The sequence below is a fragment of the Neodiprion virginianus genome, chromosome 5 (assembly GCF_021901495.1).
Source record: "Neodiprion virginianus isolate iyNeoVirg1 chromosome 5, iyNeoVirg1.1, whole genome shotgun sequence".
NCBI classification, from domain to species: Eukaryota; Metazoa; Arthropoda; class Insecta; order Hymenoptera; family Diprionidae; genus Neodiprion; species Neodiprion virginianus.
The window spans coordinates 20,413,056-20,430,019 of record NC_060881.1 but is presented as its reverse complement, the minus strand read 5'-3'; the positions used below and the strand labels follow the sequence as shown (position 1 = coordinate 20,430,019).

At 38.1% G+C, this 16,964-nt stretch overlaps 1 protein-coding gene and 1 long non-coding RNA gene across 4 annotated transcripts in view; one reads left to right on the top strand and one right to left on the bottom strand.

The window, feature by feature from the left end:
• LOC124306364 (histone demethylase UTY) overlaps positions 1 to 16,964 on the top strand; it is a 59,985-nt gene that overhangs the window by 6,576 nt on the left and 36,445 nt on the right. Inside the window, exons 1-2 of one of the 3 annotated variants that reach the window (XM_046766987.1) lie at positions 4,918 to 5,253; positions 8,463 to 8,963. The exons of 1 other annotated variant lie outside the window; for it this stretch is intronic. The gene's annotated coding sequence lies outside the window, so the exon portion shown is untranslated. Of the gene's footprint in view, positions 1 to 4,917; positions 5,362 to 8,462; positions 8,964 to 16,964 lie in introns of those variants that run through there. One more of the 3 variants, XM_046766986.1, reaches the window with a different exon arrangement.
• Positions 9,106 to 11,677, bottom strand: LOC124306367 (uncharacterized). The gene is made up of 2 exons (XR_006908591.1): positions 11,380 to 11,677; positions 9,106 to 10,138 (listed from the first exon to the last, which is right to left on the bottom strand). It is a non-coding gene; the product is annotated as an uncharacterized LOC124306367 (long non-coding RNA).

Below are 16,964 nucleotides of genomic sequence, written 5' to 3'. Positions count from 1 at the left end.
TCACTTGCAAGCCTTCGTGCGATTTAAATTGACAATGAGTCGAATTCGCACCAAGTCATCGTAAGCCATTTACATTCACTTAACGTACATATTATCTGGAATGCACTTAAAAAGTCTGTTTGAAATTACTTCAAGTTTTTAAAACTCATCTGAAGTCATTCGAAATTTATTTGAGGTAATTGAAATTCATATTATATTCACATAACGTGTATACATATTCATATATCCAATGGAGTAGGGGTAAAAATGGGGCCACAATATCAAACTTTTAAAAAAGCGGAAGCTTGATATATAGAATTTCAAAATGTTGAAAGTCCAAGCGTTGACAGTAAAAGACTAGAAAGGTCACACACAGAATACCACACTCTAGAATCTAATTCTATGTTTCGACCTTTCTATATTTTGTCTTTCAGTATTTCGAATTTTAATATTCTCAACTTTCGTTACTTGGACTTGTCACATTTTTAAATTCTACGAATAAGATTTTCGGGTGCATGAAAATTCAATATTTCGGTCCTTCTGTCAATCGGTAATTCCGGTTTTTTTTACCCCTACCCTCCATTACGCGTCTACATTATAATGTCGAATCGAGAATCGTTAGCCCAGGTCATGGTCAGCCACGTCGTCGCGTCTCGTCGCGCGGCATCGCGTTGTGCTGAAACCGAGAGTCAACAAACTCTAGAAGGTATATAGATATCTGCATTTACTTATATATACCCGTCGCACATACCCGTATCACATATAGATGTACAGTGTACACAATATTGCAGTATTGCCGTTGGTACCAGCTTACAGTTAGTACTTGGCGCAAGTCCCGTCGCTGCTCGCCCGGGGAATCTCTGCATGTACACATACAAATACATAGTACATAAATTTATACATGTATGTATATGCATCGGTATGTAATACCTCGCGCCGCGGAAAAAAATTTTACCGTTAAATTGATCCAGACGCGGCTGACTGGCTGGCTGGTTCGTTTGGCTTATATTGCAATTATTTCTAGAGTGTCTGAATTTTTTTTTTTTTTTTTTTATTTTCCATATTCACAAAGGTCGATACACCGATATATCTATGAAGTTTTGTATGTATGTATATGCATGAGAAATTACTATACAATATAACTTGGGTAAAAGATGAAAATTCGAAAAAATAAGATAATAGAAATGGACAAAATCTCAATATTTCAATACTAAAATATGGTGCACTGATCGTTGCATGTGTGGTGTCGACGTTCATTATTAGACGATGATGTACTATACACCACATAACGAGATCCGTTGTACGTTGTACGTGTACGAGCGTAGTTGTGACTGCAAATTTTCATCGAGATGCCAGAAAGTTTCGTCTTATTCTCTTTGTGAAAGAAATTGCGTCAGTTTCACCATAACATCCTGTGACATAATCATCGTTACAGATGCCAATCGGGATTCAGAATAATTGAGCATCGCGGGTAGTTTTTTTTTTTATTATTATTTTCGTGCGTCACATTAGACGCACGTCAAGTAACAATTCTAATATCGGTGGGGAGTTGCTCGGTCTGACTCGGCCAGGGTCGGAATCGCGTAATGGCCGACCAATCAACGCCCGCCACGTCACAGCCGGCCCCCTAGTTTACGAGCAACACCCCTTCCCTTCACTCCTACCCTCGGCCCACCAACGTTACAGGAGCGCATGAAACCACGCGCTCACCTCTCATCACCGCGTGCGCTTCTTGCAATTGCGATTGCGCGCATCGTTCTTCACGCATACTTGCGACCTCGCTCTATGCGGCGTACGTTATACGCTGGGCACAACTACGTAGTCGCCTCTCCTCGACGTGTGACGTCACGTCGTCACGCAGTCAGTCGTCGTCGACGCTACGTAGTTGTCGCGGCGGTTGCGCGATGCGGGATGCGCGCCAACCGCACGAGCCTCCTCGGCGACGGAGAAGGTAAAAAGAGAGAAAGAGAGTTAGCGACCGACCGAGCTTGTGGGTTTAACGACCCCGCGTGCTGGGTTCAATATACGAACAACTAATATCACCTGATGCTGCTGATGTTGCTGATGCTGCTGCACTAATATCACCATGATAAATAATAATAATAATAATAATAATACTAACGTCCGCTATGTATGTACATTCATTCGTTGTTTCGTTCTTCGTCTGTTGCATACGTGCAGCGCACTTGGCATCTCGCATTTCGATTTCATTGGCCTTTCGTATACCTATATTAAACTGTTTCAAACTGGAGCAATATGTTCCTGTTATTTTCGTTTTAGTTCTTGCCGTACAAAAATATCGTTTCGAAGTATACAAGAGTTTTAGATCGGGAGAAATTATCGTTTGCACCTTGTTCAAGCGTAAATAAAAAAATATTTCCCTTATCCGGAACAGTTAGTATGATACACGGACACACACACACACACACACACACATGCGCGCGTACGTTTTATTATAGTATATTTTGAAAGTTACGAATTTTCGACACAACATGTCGATATAAGTAAATAAATTAAAAGATCAACTCCGAAATCTTAAAAAAAATCTCGCATCATGAAATTTAGAGTAAAAAAAATATTTCTTCTCCTCATATTCCTCTTCTGCGAATATATATAGAAGCAACTTATATACTAACGTTATACTCTGGTAGAATCATTTATTGTATACTTGTAGATAGTGGTACATAAGATTCAAGATTAAGCCACAATACAAGGGAGTAAAAAGACTGCAGCGGGTCAGCTGCAACACATGTGCAAGCGATGCAGCTCGAACTTCCATTCAGGGTACAGGTATATTCCTAGATACTTACCTAGGTATACCGGTTGTATGGTTGACGGAATAATAGGGAAGAAAGAAGCAACGAAAAAAAAATAAACATTGAAATAATAATAATGGTAAACAATCACAGCAACATAAAAAGAAATTCTTCCTTTTCACAAATTATTGAGTGTTCCGAAGCCTACGTTCAAAGACGGGAGAAAACAAAATTGTAAAGGAAAACGTATACCTGCAGGATTAAGTTCAAGAAGACGGAAGAGGGAAACAGAAGAGAGACAAAAAGGGAAAATTCTTTGTACACGTGTAATTTTTTTTTTTTGCATCCACGCTCTATCGTTTCTTATTCGTTGGCTCTGGTATATACGTGTATAATATGATGTACAATAGTTTGTACAGAATTTAGTATATAATGTCTTATATACTATTATTATTGGTGCATACTTATATATATACGTAGGTCTAGATCTGGATACCAAAAGTCAATAATAAAATAAATTACAACAGGAAATGGCCAGTATACAGTACATCAGTATAGGTATAGTTCACATATATGGAATGTCGAGAAATTATATGATTTGACAAGGATTCCTGAAGTAAAGATGGAAGAATTCCGACAATAAACATTGTTGTGTATCAAAGTTGCTTTAAAGTTGTTACGAGAGGTCAAGAATCAAAAACCAGGAAAAAATTAGAAGAAAAAGCAGAAGTAAAAAAAAAAAATCAACAAACATTGATCGACAAAAGTAAAAACAGGTACTAACAAACGAATAAAAACTGTGCATCTAAAGAAAAAACGAGAAACGGATCCGTTGAAAATCGAAATCCAAAAATCGATATATTCAGAACTGATAATGCAGCTCAGAGGTGTATTCTGAGGCAATAGAATCCCACGTGCAAACAACCTAGAAAAGGTCGGTTCCGACCGTCGTCCTACGATCCAAAGAAAACACACTTCCATGTGCCTTCTCGTATTTCACTCGTCCCTTCTTCCGCCCTTTTCTGAGGGTAGCTTTGTAGAGGGTTTTTCAGCGACGATAGCAACCGAATGTAAACGATGAAGAGGATTTTTGAAAATTCAAAAATCAGTTTGCAAGGATTATGGCTGAATTCTGAATTTTACTAAAATCAATGAAGCTTTTCTTCTTTCTAGCGGCTATTTTGAAAAAGAAATGTGCCAAAATCAATGGATCCGTATCGTGTAATAGGCAGAAAAAGTACTTCTTCGATCACAATCGAACAATGCTGGCTTAGATTTGACGCGAACAAAAATCATTCTCACGAAGATCATATTATGTACTTGATCACTAAAGAGTCACGATCATGTGCTTACTTAAATAAAAATTTGGTTAAAAGATCAAGTCAAGCTCTTTCAAATTTTTGTCAAATTCAGAAGCTTTGAAGATATTGTTTCGACCATTTCAAACTTTCATACGGAATTTTCACTTGAATTCAGTGCACAGGTATGATATAAGCTTTCAATGTTTGTTGCTTTTTTCAAATTTTTCAAGTATTCTTTCTTCTGTGCGTTTTACCGTGTATACATTGGCAAAATTCAAAGCTTCTAACATAGTTACTTGGCCGAATTTGAAAAGAAAAAAAAAAAAAATAGGTACATACAACATTGAATTACGCAGCTAGTGCAATTTAGAATTTGATTATTCGGTAAAAAAAAAAAAAGAAGAATACAAATCAAAAAAAATTCGCCTCATAGAGAGGTCAACCATCGGCACGCCATTAGCGAGGAGAGTCAGCGCGCGTCAGTCGAGCAAAGGTGAAGTCACGTCTGAGCGGTACGAAACAAAGGCAACGCGCATGCGCGTAACCGGTAATATAGGCTCGTCGTCGCGTCGTATCCTCAGAGCTAGCGGCGTATATCCATAAAACGGGTCGTATCCTCGTCGTATGTGTTTAGCGGGTCGGTCACCGCTGCAGGCAGGCATCCAGCGCCCTACGCGGGCCCTCGAATCCCCCCCCCCCCCCTTCTTATTTCGCCCTTCTCCCGTCAATTCCGTCCCTCCACGCGCAGCGCTTCTTCGCTCCCCCCCGCATCCCAAATTCCCCTCTTCCTCTCTCCTTAGTACAGATCACGTACCGCTGCGCCGCTGCCTGTCTGCCCGTCCGTTTGGCTTGGCTTCGCTTGAAAATGGGGAGCGAGCGAGTCGGCTGCGAGTCGCGCGCGCTCGCTCCACCAGCCAGCCACTGGTGTCAGCGTCCCACCGCACACTTTCTGCCCGTTACCTCAGTTCACTCAGTTGTGCGAGTGCCTTCGTCGGAGGAGGAGAGCAGTCTCGCTCTTACACTGCCAGTAGTTTATTGTATCAGTAATAATAATCATAATCATCATCATCATCGTAGTAACATCAACAAAAATAATAATAGTAACGATATAATAAAATTTAGTTGAAATGAAAAGCTGACGAAGATTGTATGTTCGCAAACGGCAAAAATAAAAAATAAAAAATAAAAACTGCTGATTCTTATTTACATACATTTGTGTACGTATATAAAATGATTAAATAAATAACAATATAAAAAAAAAGTCGTGAAATGTAACGTTATGTATCGTGCGTACATAATTAAGATTCATCTAGTTGCATAGAAAAGTATGTGTATACACGTATCATGCTATAATATTGGTAGCGTTAAAGATCGTAAATAATGCTTAATAAATAATATACGCAGAGGAGAGAAAGAGAGGGAGAGAGAGAATGAGAATTGGGAAAGCGTGGAGAGATATATAGGGGGAAGTGTTTTAAATGGACGATCGCCGGATAAAAAGAAAACGAAAATTTAAAAAATGTCTTAACGCCTCGTAAATTGTGTGTACTGAATATCAATGATAATAATAATAATGATTATCTCATAGTAAACAAACACTGCTTTGACACATGTGTTGAGTATCGTTGATAATTGATATGCATTTTATCATTATATGAGTATAATTCTTTATATATCCGACGCTACGGTTTATTCAATGATGATTTAAAGTTAAATATGGTCATCGGGTAATTTTACATATGCATGCAACAGTACAAAACTGCATATCATAAGCGTCAAACTCGAAGTTGCAATCGAAAACTCTGTCGAGAGTTGAAGAAAAACACAAATAATAACAAATATGATGTTTTCGTAATTTCGTGTCATCATCATCGTCGCATAATCAGTTCGTGGTCACTCCTCTTTGTGCACTGGGCTACGAGACGCGCAGTGTGCATCGTGGAGTGACTATAGTAGTAGAAGTAGTAGCTGGTGGGTAGTGGTGGAGTGCTTCGTTTCCTATACCGCGTGCTGTTATTTTTATTTGATTTTTTTTTGTCGAGTCCCGCTGCTACGCTTTTTTTTAATAGGTATAATAATTAAGATCGGATACGGTACCGGTCCTCTTTTTCGTGAATTGATTATTTTAGTGTATAGTTGCGTGGCCAATTACGTTTTCAACACTACGCGCAAAATTATGTACTCATTTATATACATAACCGTTGCGTACGTACGTATGTATTGATCTCACTCGTATAACGCACAGACATGACGCTTGCACCGTCGAATTGTTAACAAAGATAAGATAACGAAATAGGAACGAGGGAGACGTGAAGACAAGAGAAAAAGATAGTAGCTGGCTAAAAAAAATAATCAACATCGCCAGAGTGTAATTGAAGGTTGTAGCAGAGATTCAGAGTGATTATTTTTCGTTAAGTACACATTGAAGTAGAATTGTTGTGAATTCAGGAATATGATGGATATTACAAATTGAAGGTTGGAGAATATTTCGACTTCGAGATTAGCGAAAGAAGCCTCGTTTAAGATTGGAGAATTCCGACGTTGAATCACGCTAAATCTTCAGAAGTCAACCTTGAAAATATTCTATTCTTCGAGCTGGAGGATGTTCTGTCGGACTAAAAATCAAAGAATATTACCAATCTAAGGTTGAAAAATATTTTATTATTACGTTTGGAGCAAATTTTGATATACTAAAAATTGGAAAACATTCTCTATCCAAGGTTGAAAAATAATATATTCTGTACCGAAGATTGGATAATATTCCATATTCGAATCCGGCCAAAATTGCGTAAAATCCAGAATTGAAAAGAGGACATAGGAAATTGGGATTGGAGAATAATTCAGCCTAAATATCATGTAATCAGATGATCCAAACTCGAAGAATATCGCGGACCGTAGCGCAGAGTCCGTTGATATCGAATTGCCTGCACCTAAAATCGTCACGATGCCTCTTCTTCCGCCGTCTGTTCCATGATGCAGCGCTTACAAAATCGAGAGTTGACTGGCTGTTGCCGTTCAGTTCCTCATTCAGTGTTCTCGTGTTGTCGCGCTGCGCTGCGTCGCGTTGCGTTTGCGTTGCGTCGGCCGTTGAGCGAGCGAGTTTGGAACGCAACTGACAGACTCGCGCGCTGCGTGCACTGCACTCTGCACTCCGTGCCTTAAGTTCCATAAATACAAAGCCGGAAAGCGAACGCAGAAAGAGAGAATAAGAAATGGAGAGAGAAGAGGACATGGAAATATATATATTTATACATACGGACGAGACGCTTCGGGCTGAGTCAATGTTTCCTGAGTTTAGACAAACCAACTTTTGCCTCAATGCTACCACCACTAGTTACACTCTGTAGTTTAATGAATCGAGCGGGAGTTGTTCACGGTGCTTTCGCTATAGCGTTACTTCTTCGCTTCGCCTCGCGTCACACCTTACATTCTTATTCGCTTGTCTTGTGAACGTGAAGATTTTAAATCTTGCTTTTCTCGCAGCTTTTGAATCAGTCGTTTTTTGTTTTTCAACCGATGGTACAAGCAATATTATGGTACAAAGTCGTTGCAGCCGATCGTCGTTCGCAGATCATTATTATTATTATTTATTTTCGGACTTTCTGTAATGGTGGTGATTTGGTCGGTGCGAAAAATAAGACCAAAACAGATAGGAACCGTTGAATTATCGGGACGAAACAAACGTGTCGGTTTTCAAAAGTAAGAACAATGCAAAAACACAATTAAAAAGAAACCGTTGAAAATTCAGAATAAGGCAGAAAGAAATTGGTGACAAATGAGGATGAACTAGAACGAAATAAAAAACAGAGTGTTTTGACAAATAAGAATTTAAAACAGAAACCGCGGCAAGCAGGTATTGCGAAATGAGAACAGGAAAATATCAGACTTGAATAATCACAACGAAACAAAAATAAACTCTGTTGATTAATTGGAATAACAGTGGCAACGATATAATAAAATCGATAACAAGATCACATTCCTGTTGTCTCTATGTGTCTGTTCGATTTTCAAAAAGTTATTGAATACGTCGAGCAGTTGAAAAGTTTTGTTTTCGTTTCTGGTCTTCTTTCAAAGCGTACGATAATAATTGTTATACGAAACAAGTGTTGAACAGATTTGTATCGCAGTAATATTCATTTCTTCAAGAATTATAAGCGTAGTTTTGGATGGTTTTTTTTTTGTTTCAATTTTAATTTCCGGTGGGTTGGCAAGGTTATCTGGCGTGATCTTGTATTAATTTATTAACGTATTTATTCTTCGCGGGTGCGAATCAGTGAGTGAAAAATCTTTCTGCTTCTCTTTCTCATTCTCTTTCTCACGTAAGAGCTTGAGCGTCGTGTTCTTATTCCCTGCGTTTAAAATACAACACATGATGAATGAAGAACAATATATAATAACAGATCGAGTGTTTCTTATTTATTTTCAGTGGTGAAGATTGATGTTTGAGTTTCGTGAATAGCCGCAGAGCTTTTCGTCAGCGATTTGAAAGGAGCAAAATATTTCGGTATACGTAAATACGTAATTATCAAACCAAATACGTAATTATTGCATTAAGGATATTGCACTAAAAATGAAGTGATCCGAAATTATTTTAAAATCCGCAATAAGATATCGATTATAGAAAGACTGCGGGATAATATTGTAAGCGATGCTTCTCAGAGGGTGATTTCTATCATAGTGCAGAGCCAGTGATAGGTAATTTGATTCGTGGCAAATATACACTCGACATACATATAATAATAAATCTGTGTGCATTACGTGGCATTTATGCCGGTACTCAAATACTGTGTCGCATCTCTTGTATTGTTCGGTGTCAACGCACTCTGTCTATCAGTTTGTTTTTCGTGTATCCGCTGCCATGCTCCACGGATGCTCTGATATATCTGCTGCTGCCGCTGCTGCTGGGACCTTGAACGGTTTTTAAATGGTGAGTGGAAAGCGACATCATTTCCGTATGCTTGCGTCGACGGCTCGCTCCCGCTTTTGCGTGCGCGAGTGCGCGTGAGATAAGAAAAAGGATGATAAAATAGGTATTCATAACTGGAGGGCGGATCAAAAGAGCGGAAGAATCGCTTTTACAGGTGTTTATTTTTTTCCTCATTCCTGCCACAATACGCTGTCTTTATATTTATGAACGAGGAAATTTCCCTCGCTCGTATCAGCATTAACGAGAATTTTTCTGATGAATATATTACATCTAAATTAAATGTTGGAGAAAAGGAAAAACCGTTATAAATATTTCCAGAATTTTTGTTTATGCCAGTGATTGTGAAAACGAATAAAACAACATCCCTCATATGCGATAGAAATGATTTAAAGCGAATTCAATTGATATGAACAAATATAATTGACAATTTGAGAAAATGGTTTACGATTATAACGTTGAAAATGGTCAAACTTGGGCGTTTTTCATTCGATTCTTATGTTTTTGAGCTCATTTTTCTAGCTTATCAAATACCTAAATTGTCCGACAAACAATAAAGAAATTTTGCATTATGACCTAGTTATAACGCACAAGTGTAATTTATCACGAATATTTTCTCCACGGTACGTACAAAAATATATTTTCATCCACTCTGGAAGTGACTATACAAAATTTTGTTCAGGAAATCTCTGGAGGCCTCTACATAGTGAACAAAAAAAGTTCAAAACCATTAAAATCTGATCAAAAGCACCAGAGTTGAAAAATTTCTAACGACAAATCGTAAAACCTTTTCTCAAATTGCTGATATACCTTGGGAGCTTGCAGCATACGAATTTGCTCAGAATAATTTCTATCACACAGCAGAAGTGTTGTTTCATTTTTGTTCAATGTCATTGGTACGAATAACACTGCTGGAGATTTTTTAAACGGTCTTTTTCTCTTTCCTTAAAATGTATATAGTATCATCGCTCCACGCCACGTTGTAAATATTTTATTGAGAGGAAGTATGTAGAGTATAAATACGGCGGCATTGCGCAGAATCACTGTGAAAGCGAGAGCTACGTACGCTCTGAAGCTAGCAGTTGATAGTTGCAAGTACCTGTCTTGCAACGAGTATCCGTTGCATTTATCAGGTGTGCTCTCTTCCCCTCTTCTTTTCTCGTCCTTCGTTTCTTCACCTACATAAAATTCCAACTATATGTATATTATAGATATGCATACGGGGCATTCTACACCAACTCAACCAACGTTGAGTGTATTTAGATTTTTAAATTACGGCCAAAGGCATGTCGGTTTTCGATAATCGAAAGTAAAACAAAATCACTCAAAATACTCGGTAAAAATTCACAATTGCATAAAAAAATTTTAACAAAATCAGTAACGGTGAGGGTCCGCCGTTGGTTGAGTGGGTGTGGAATGCCCCATATAATACACAACTAGAACATACTGATAAAAAATTAAAACAACTGAAAAATGCTAATACTAATGGACGAGAAAATGTCCCGTCAAAGAACATATCCCAAAAGGATATTTGTCAATTTTTTTTTTTGACTCTCACGATTAGTTTATTTTTTTCTGTTACTTTCTTTTTCTGTATGTTCAATTTCAAGTATAAACTCCGGCATATAATGATAATGTTAATGCCATATCTGCATGCGCGTTGTAATATCGTTTAATATTAGCGACGAAGAAAAGCGCATTTACGTTATATTTTCGTCCGACGTCAATTTCTGCATATCTGCCATACGTGCAGCTGCAACCCGCAATATATCGTGTTTGCATACATGTTTATGTGTATGTACATATATATATATATGTATAAACGACGTGATAACAAGCAACTGCAGAAAACATGTTTTGCCAAATGGTGCTCCGAAGACGGAATAAAAGACGAATTGTGAAAAATTAATCGACGAAATTATGTACTGTAAAATTGCAGAATTGAAAAATTGCGGTTCCCAATCGTGAATAATTGCTAAATTTCATACTCAAAGATCGCAAATATGTGTGCATATATATTAATATGTGTCGAATAATTGAACCGTTGAAATAACTTGACGAAATTGGTACCCTGGAAAACTGATAAAAATGTTCCAATTTCAGTTTTGATTTTGCGAAACTAAGAAACCAGACGTGAAATGAATAAACTCTACGCGAAGAGTCCAGTTTGGGTTACAGTATAGATCGATAATAATGAGAATAATAATAATAATGACACCGGCGATGATGATGATAATTATGATGATAACGACAACAACAATAACAATAATAATCGACGTGTCTGAAAATTTATTCAAAAACTTTCTACGTATCCTAAAACATACCTATAATTTATAGATGCATTCTGCAATAACAAGACATACGTATGTGTACGAAATATCGTGCAAGTGTGTTACAATGTGTGTGGGTGGGTACGTACGTATTACGGATAATAATAGATGAGAAATACGACAATGCGAGATGCTTGCAAGACGGCGTCTTGCGTACAGCTAGCCAGCAAGTCGGTTGCGCATCAGAAGACTTGCAGGGTATTACGAGTAACGGTGCCTCTCCGCTTCCTTCCTCCTCCGTTGAAGATGAGGTTGAGGAGGAGGAGAGGAAAAAGGAATGGCGGAGCGGAGAAGCGGAGGAGGAGAAACCTTGGTATTTCACAACTTGCAGTTTGATGCATGTGTATGGGGACGCATATAACAGATCTTGTACGCCTTGCGCATATATGTACGCACAACGTGCATGTAGGCATGCATAAGCGAACGAACCTCTCCGTAAACATCCGTGCACACAGAGGTTATAACATACGTATATGTAAAGTCTTTGGAAACCAAGAAATTTTAAATAGAAGTTGTGTGAACCGCGATCTCGACGTTGACGTATGTATATACCGGGACGATATTTTGAAACTTGAAAATCAACCGCGCATGCGCCAAATAATTCAGTCTCCATTGGTCGGCGAAATCTTCCCGCGGCGATATTTTTGTCTGCGATGCAGGCTGGCCAACGTACGCAAAATGTGTACGTTGGAATTTTCAAAGAGCGTAAGCATTAAATTCCGACCGTTCTTTGAAGAATCAACTTTCCGACCCAATAACGAATGCTTACCAAACCTTTCCGAGTCACTAGCTCAATTATTTGAGATTCTAACCTCGAAAATTCGTGTCAACTACATCGCCGCCAGAAACAGTTTGACAGTTGAAAACTCGGGATGGCCAGTCTGCACGAACAGCCGATAAAACTCGAGCGTGCGCGGTTGATTTTCAAGTTTCAAGAGATTGTCCCGGTATGTATGTCCAAATATCGAAGTCCACGTACACCTACAAAGCTGAAATTAGCGGCTACGCGCAGCACGTGATTGAGCACCGCTGACGCTCGTATCGTCGGACGCCAGAAGCAAAACGCATGCGCGGAGATGCGCTATGACTGATCTAGACAATCGTTGCATGCAAATTTTGCCTTGTCGATTTGGGAACGAATTCAGAACTGACACTCGAACTTGGAAATGATTTACCAATTCCGGGGATGCCCGTTGCAAAATTGTTAAATTCAGGGAGTTTAATATCTTACTTATGTGACACAATTACTCGGAAAATGTAAGGTAAGAAAATTTAGTCTGTGTAGAATTCTAGACTCTACTCTTACAATTGGCACGGAGTGCCTTATGTGGAGACCGTTTGGGAGGCACGCACAACGCTCGGTATATCACTATACAGGGCTGTTGAACTTTCAGGGTCAGTCGAGGGCCTTTGGGCCCTTTTCACACACACCCCCACGAAAAAGCAGTGAGCAAAAAAAAAAAAAAAAGCGAAGAAAATGAATGAAAATAAAATGAAGTAAAAACCAGAGAAAATACAACCCACTAAAACTTCCCTTCGCTCTTTTCCTCTGTACAATACATATACGTATACGTATATGCATAAAGCCACTTCAAAGGGTCAGTTAAGGAGTGGAAAAAGGAGAGAGGGGAAGTGAAACCCAAGTCCAGTGAGATATTACATCTCTTTTTATGCTTCTTCTTCTTCTTCTTTTACTTCTGATATTTCTTACATTTCCTTTTCGAGCACCAAACTACCTGTACATTTTTTCTGCTTGACAGTTAGAATCGTTTATTTGTTCAGTCATATACCATTATAGGTATTTATTTTTTTGTTCTTTTATGGTTATCGGTGTTTTTTTTTTGTCCTCCTTGAAGTTGGGATTTCATAAATTTCACTAACTTGAAGGGTCAAATTAAAAAACAAAAAAGCAAATCATACACGACGTTGAATAATTTTTTTTTTGTTTTGACCGAACAAAATAAATGATTACTTTCTTTCGTTGTTATTTTTTTTTTTTTTGTCCGTTTGTTATGTCGAAAATAATCCACTAGGAGCGAAAAAAAAAAAAAAAAGAAGGAAAGTATTTGTCGAAGAATGAAAAATTCAAAATACCCGTACAGTGTATATTTCACTTGTGTTATCTGCCGTGTAATTTAAATAATGTTAAGAGAAAATTTTATTCATTTCGAGTAAAATTCTCTCTTCATTGCTCAATGTTTTTTTGTTTTTGTTTTTTCCTTGCATTGACCAAACCTCTCTTTCAACAAATGAAACAGGGGCTATGCTGTAGTTTAGAATATTGCAGGTTAACTAACACATACCGAATATGAGAATATATTATGCAGTACAGGGAATAGCGAATCGAACAATGATTTTATAACCCCTCAGGGGTTAGTCTCTCCTCTCCTCGCTTCAACCCTTTTTCAATTGGTTTTTTTTTTTTTTCACACGCTCATCTCCTCTGCTCTATTCTTCTCTTTCTATCCCACATGCAGCAGCAGCGGCAGCAGCAGCAGTGCGATATAAACGCCCTATGCACACACAACCTTACCCTTTGCATGGCCCTTCCCCTAAATCTTCTCCCCCTTCACCTTCTCCTTTTTTCTGTACCTACCATGCTGCATCATCGTGACGAACCGAACTCTTCTGCAATATGCGCAGGCAAGCGGGCGGTGATTAGAAGGGGGAGATTTCACTCTCCCTCTCTCTCTCTCTCTTCATCTATTGTGTATTGTTACAAAAGAGAGAGAGAAAGAGAGATTGCTTCTAGAGCCAGACTGTATTAGCGAGACTCGATTGCAATCGCTGCGCATATAATTCAGCATTATTCGTAACACTGCACAACTTGATAGATTCATTTAATTTATTTCCGTCGATTCTAGTTACGTTTTCGAAAATACTAAACGAATCGGAAAGAAAAAAAAAAATAAAATAAAAATGCACTTTCGACACCAGTGGAGTTTTTTTTTTTTTTTTGTTATTCAACTCGGTTTCTATGTTTTTCCTGTGTTTTTGTTATTTTTGATTTTCTTTGTATAACGAAATTAGAACTACCCTGTCCAATTGTATCTTACTTACGATTAGTGAGGAAAGTTTTTTGCTGTTTTTTTTACCCCATCGATGCGTTCAGAGAGTTTATTTCGATTTAGTGTAAGCAATATATAATTTATGATGCAAAGGGATCATTCATACTTGTGTAATCGAAGTTTTGTGAGACATTTTAACGGTAGATGAGTGTAAAAAATTAATTTTTATTTCCTAATTTTGATAATCTCGTAACACGTATATGAAAACAAAAAAAAAAAAATAAATAATAATCGAAGTATGATAATTTACATTATAAAATGAACCCGTCAACGCAGATCTATCATCGTATTTTCAAAATGGTCGCCACGATGATCACACGTGCGCTTAAAAAATTTCACCCTGATTTATTCATCCAAGTGCGAAATACAGATCGAGATTATTGGGTCAGATTCGACGAGATTGCGGGGAATTTGATCAGGTCCATCATGAATTTTTCGTGAAACGAAAACGGTATAACGTGCAGCGTAGATTCAATAATTCATGGAGTAGCATTATAATGGGAAGAAAAAAGAACACAAAAGAAAAAACTGCTGATCTTCTCGGTAATCCTTCATTGTCATCGATACATTTTTCACGAATTCTTTCTACATCGATTTTCAAGTTTTCAACCACCTTTCCGTTGCACCTTTTCCACTGCAACAGCAGCAATAGTAGGACAACGAAAATACAACACCTGACGCATCCTTCAATGCGCATTGCTTGGGGTGGTGAATAAAAGAAAACGGCGAGAAGAAAGAACGCCAACGCGTCTTGTCCTTCCGGCAACTTATTCCTCAATATCTTCTTTCCATTTCTCTTTTCTCTTTTTCATTGCGCTCGTGAAGCGGTCGTGAAAAAGTGTAACGAACTAATCACGAACCGTGTTAATTAATATAACAATTCTCGAAAAATTTCAAATTAACAACTGATATTGCATACGTATACAATCAAGAACGACTGTTTTACTTGGATCAGATTTTCTTACAGTTGTAACGGTGTTCAAAGGCTGTTGTACGAGTATCACGATCACGTTTCAGCTGATTTAAAAACAATTTATAGATTTGAGACGATTTCAAATGATTTCAAATGATCTTAAATGAGAATTTCAGATGATATCCAAAGCCCTCACATAGAGTTTTAGGAATTCCAGATGGTTTGAAATAATTTCACTACAGTATTTAAAAAAATTTCACAGTAATTCGCGTAAAATTTGGAGTAATTTCAATATGATTTCGATCAATATGATTCAAGAAGATTTCCAATGATTTTGGACGACTTCACTATCGGATCTCAGGGATTTAATATGATTTTAAACATTTCAGATGATTTCAAACAAAATTTCGTATTATTTGAACTCTGGGGAGTCGTGCAATTTCAAAGATTTCTGTTGATTTCAAATGACCTTACAAGGTTAGGTAAAAAAAATTGGTAATATTTAATGCATGTGACATTAAAAATTTCAAATAATTTAACAACTAGACTTGGCGAGCGGTGTATAGCATAAAATTTGAAGTTTTTCAACCCCTCGCGTGTTAACTAACACAGTAAAAACCCGAATTTTCCCGGCCTGGGACTCCGAGTTGCCAGAATTCGCCACCCGGCGTCGCTGCTGATGCGCCGAGTAGGCTCCGCACTGCTGTCTGGCTTACGTGCCTCGGAGCACGTAGGCTGGTAGCGTAGAACCGAGTGCTCGGCAGCCAGCCAGCAACCCCTGCAGGGTGCGTGGGTCACGCCGAACCCCGAATGCCGCCCCTCAACATCAACCCAACCCTCGATCCTCCGACCCGCCACGGCAGACGAGACGCAACGTCTTAAAGAGGAACGGACGTTACGAGTATTGACCCGGTTCAGACTCTCTCTCTCCTTCTCTATCTCTCTATCTCACTCTCTGGTTCCCTGTCCCCAAAAATTCTATCCAGCCATTCTGGTCCCGCGGTCTCGATTGTACCAACAGAGGTTTTCAAACTTAAACGGTTCTCAATCGCACGTATAACTCGTCGGCGCGGTTCTTTTCTCTCTCCTGTTTTTAACGTCAGTTATTATTTATTTTTTTTCTTCATTCATTGGTCCTGATTGAGAAAAATTATATTGATAATAATATGAACGATAACGTGCAGGAATAAAAAAAATTTTAATTCAATGTTTATAGCTTTGATATTATATTTCTGATCGGTCTTTCTTCTTCGATTTTTTTTCTACTCATCTGCATCAATGATGGATCAGGCATTTTTTTTTTTTGTCGTATGTATCGTAATTTTATACGAGCTAGTGAAGTGAAAAAATTTAAATAAAAACTGTACCGTCGTGAAACACCGTTGCTCTTCAACTGACAATTTTGTCACTTTGAAAACCTCAAATAAAAATAACAGTAAATATTTGAACGAAATAGGATAAATTGATAGAAGGAAGAAGTTTTTCAAAGTTCTCGTTTTTGCATTCCCAAAAATCATAAATAAATCAGTTAATCAATCGATGCAGAGTGATGATATATTGAAGACATTGAAGGGTTGAGAGTTTGGTTGTAATATGGTGCTGATACAAGTCATGAATATATTTCCAAAGGCTTCAACAGAGCTTTAGCTTTAAACCGTGGATCGGAAGACTGTACACGCTGGTTCTGGAAAAC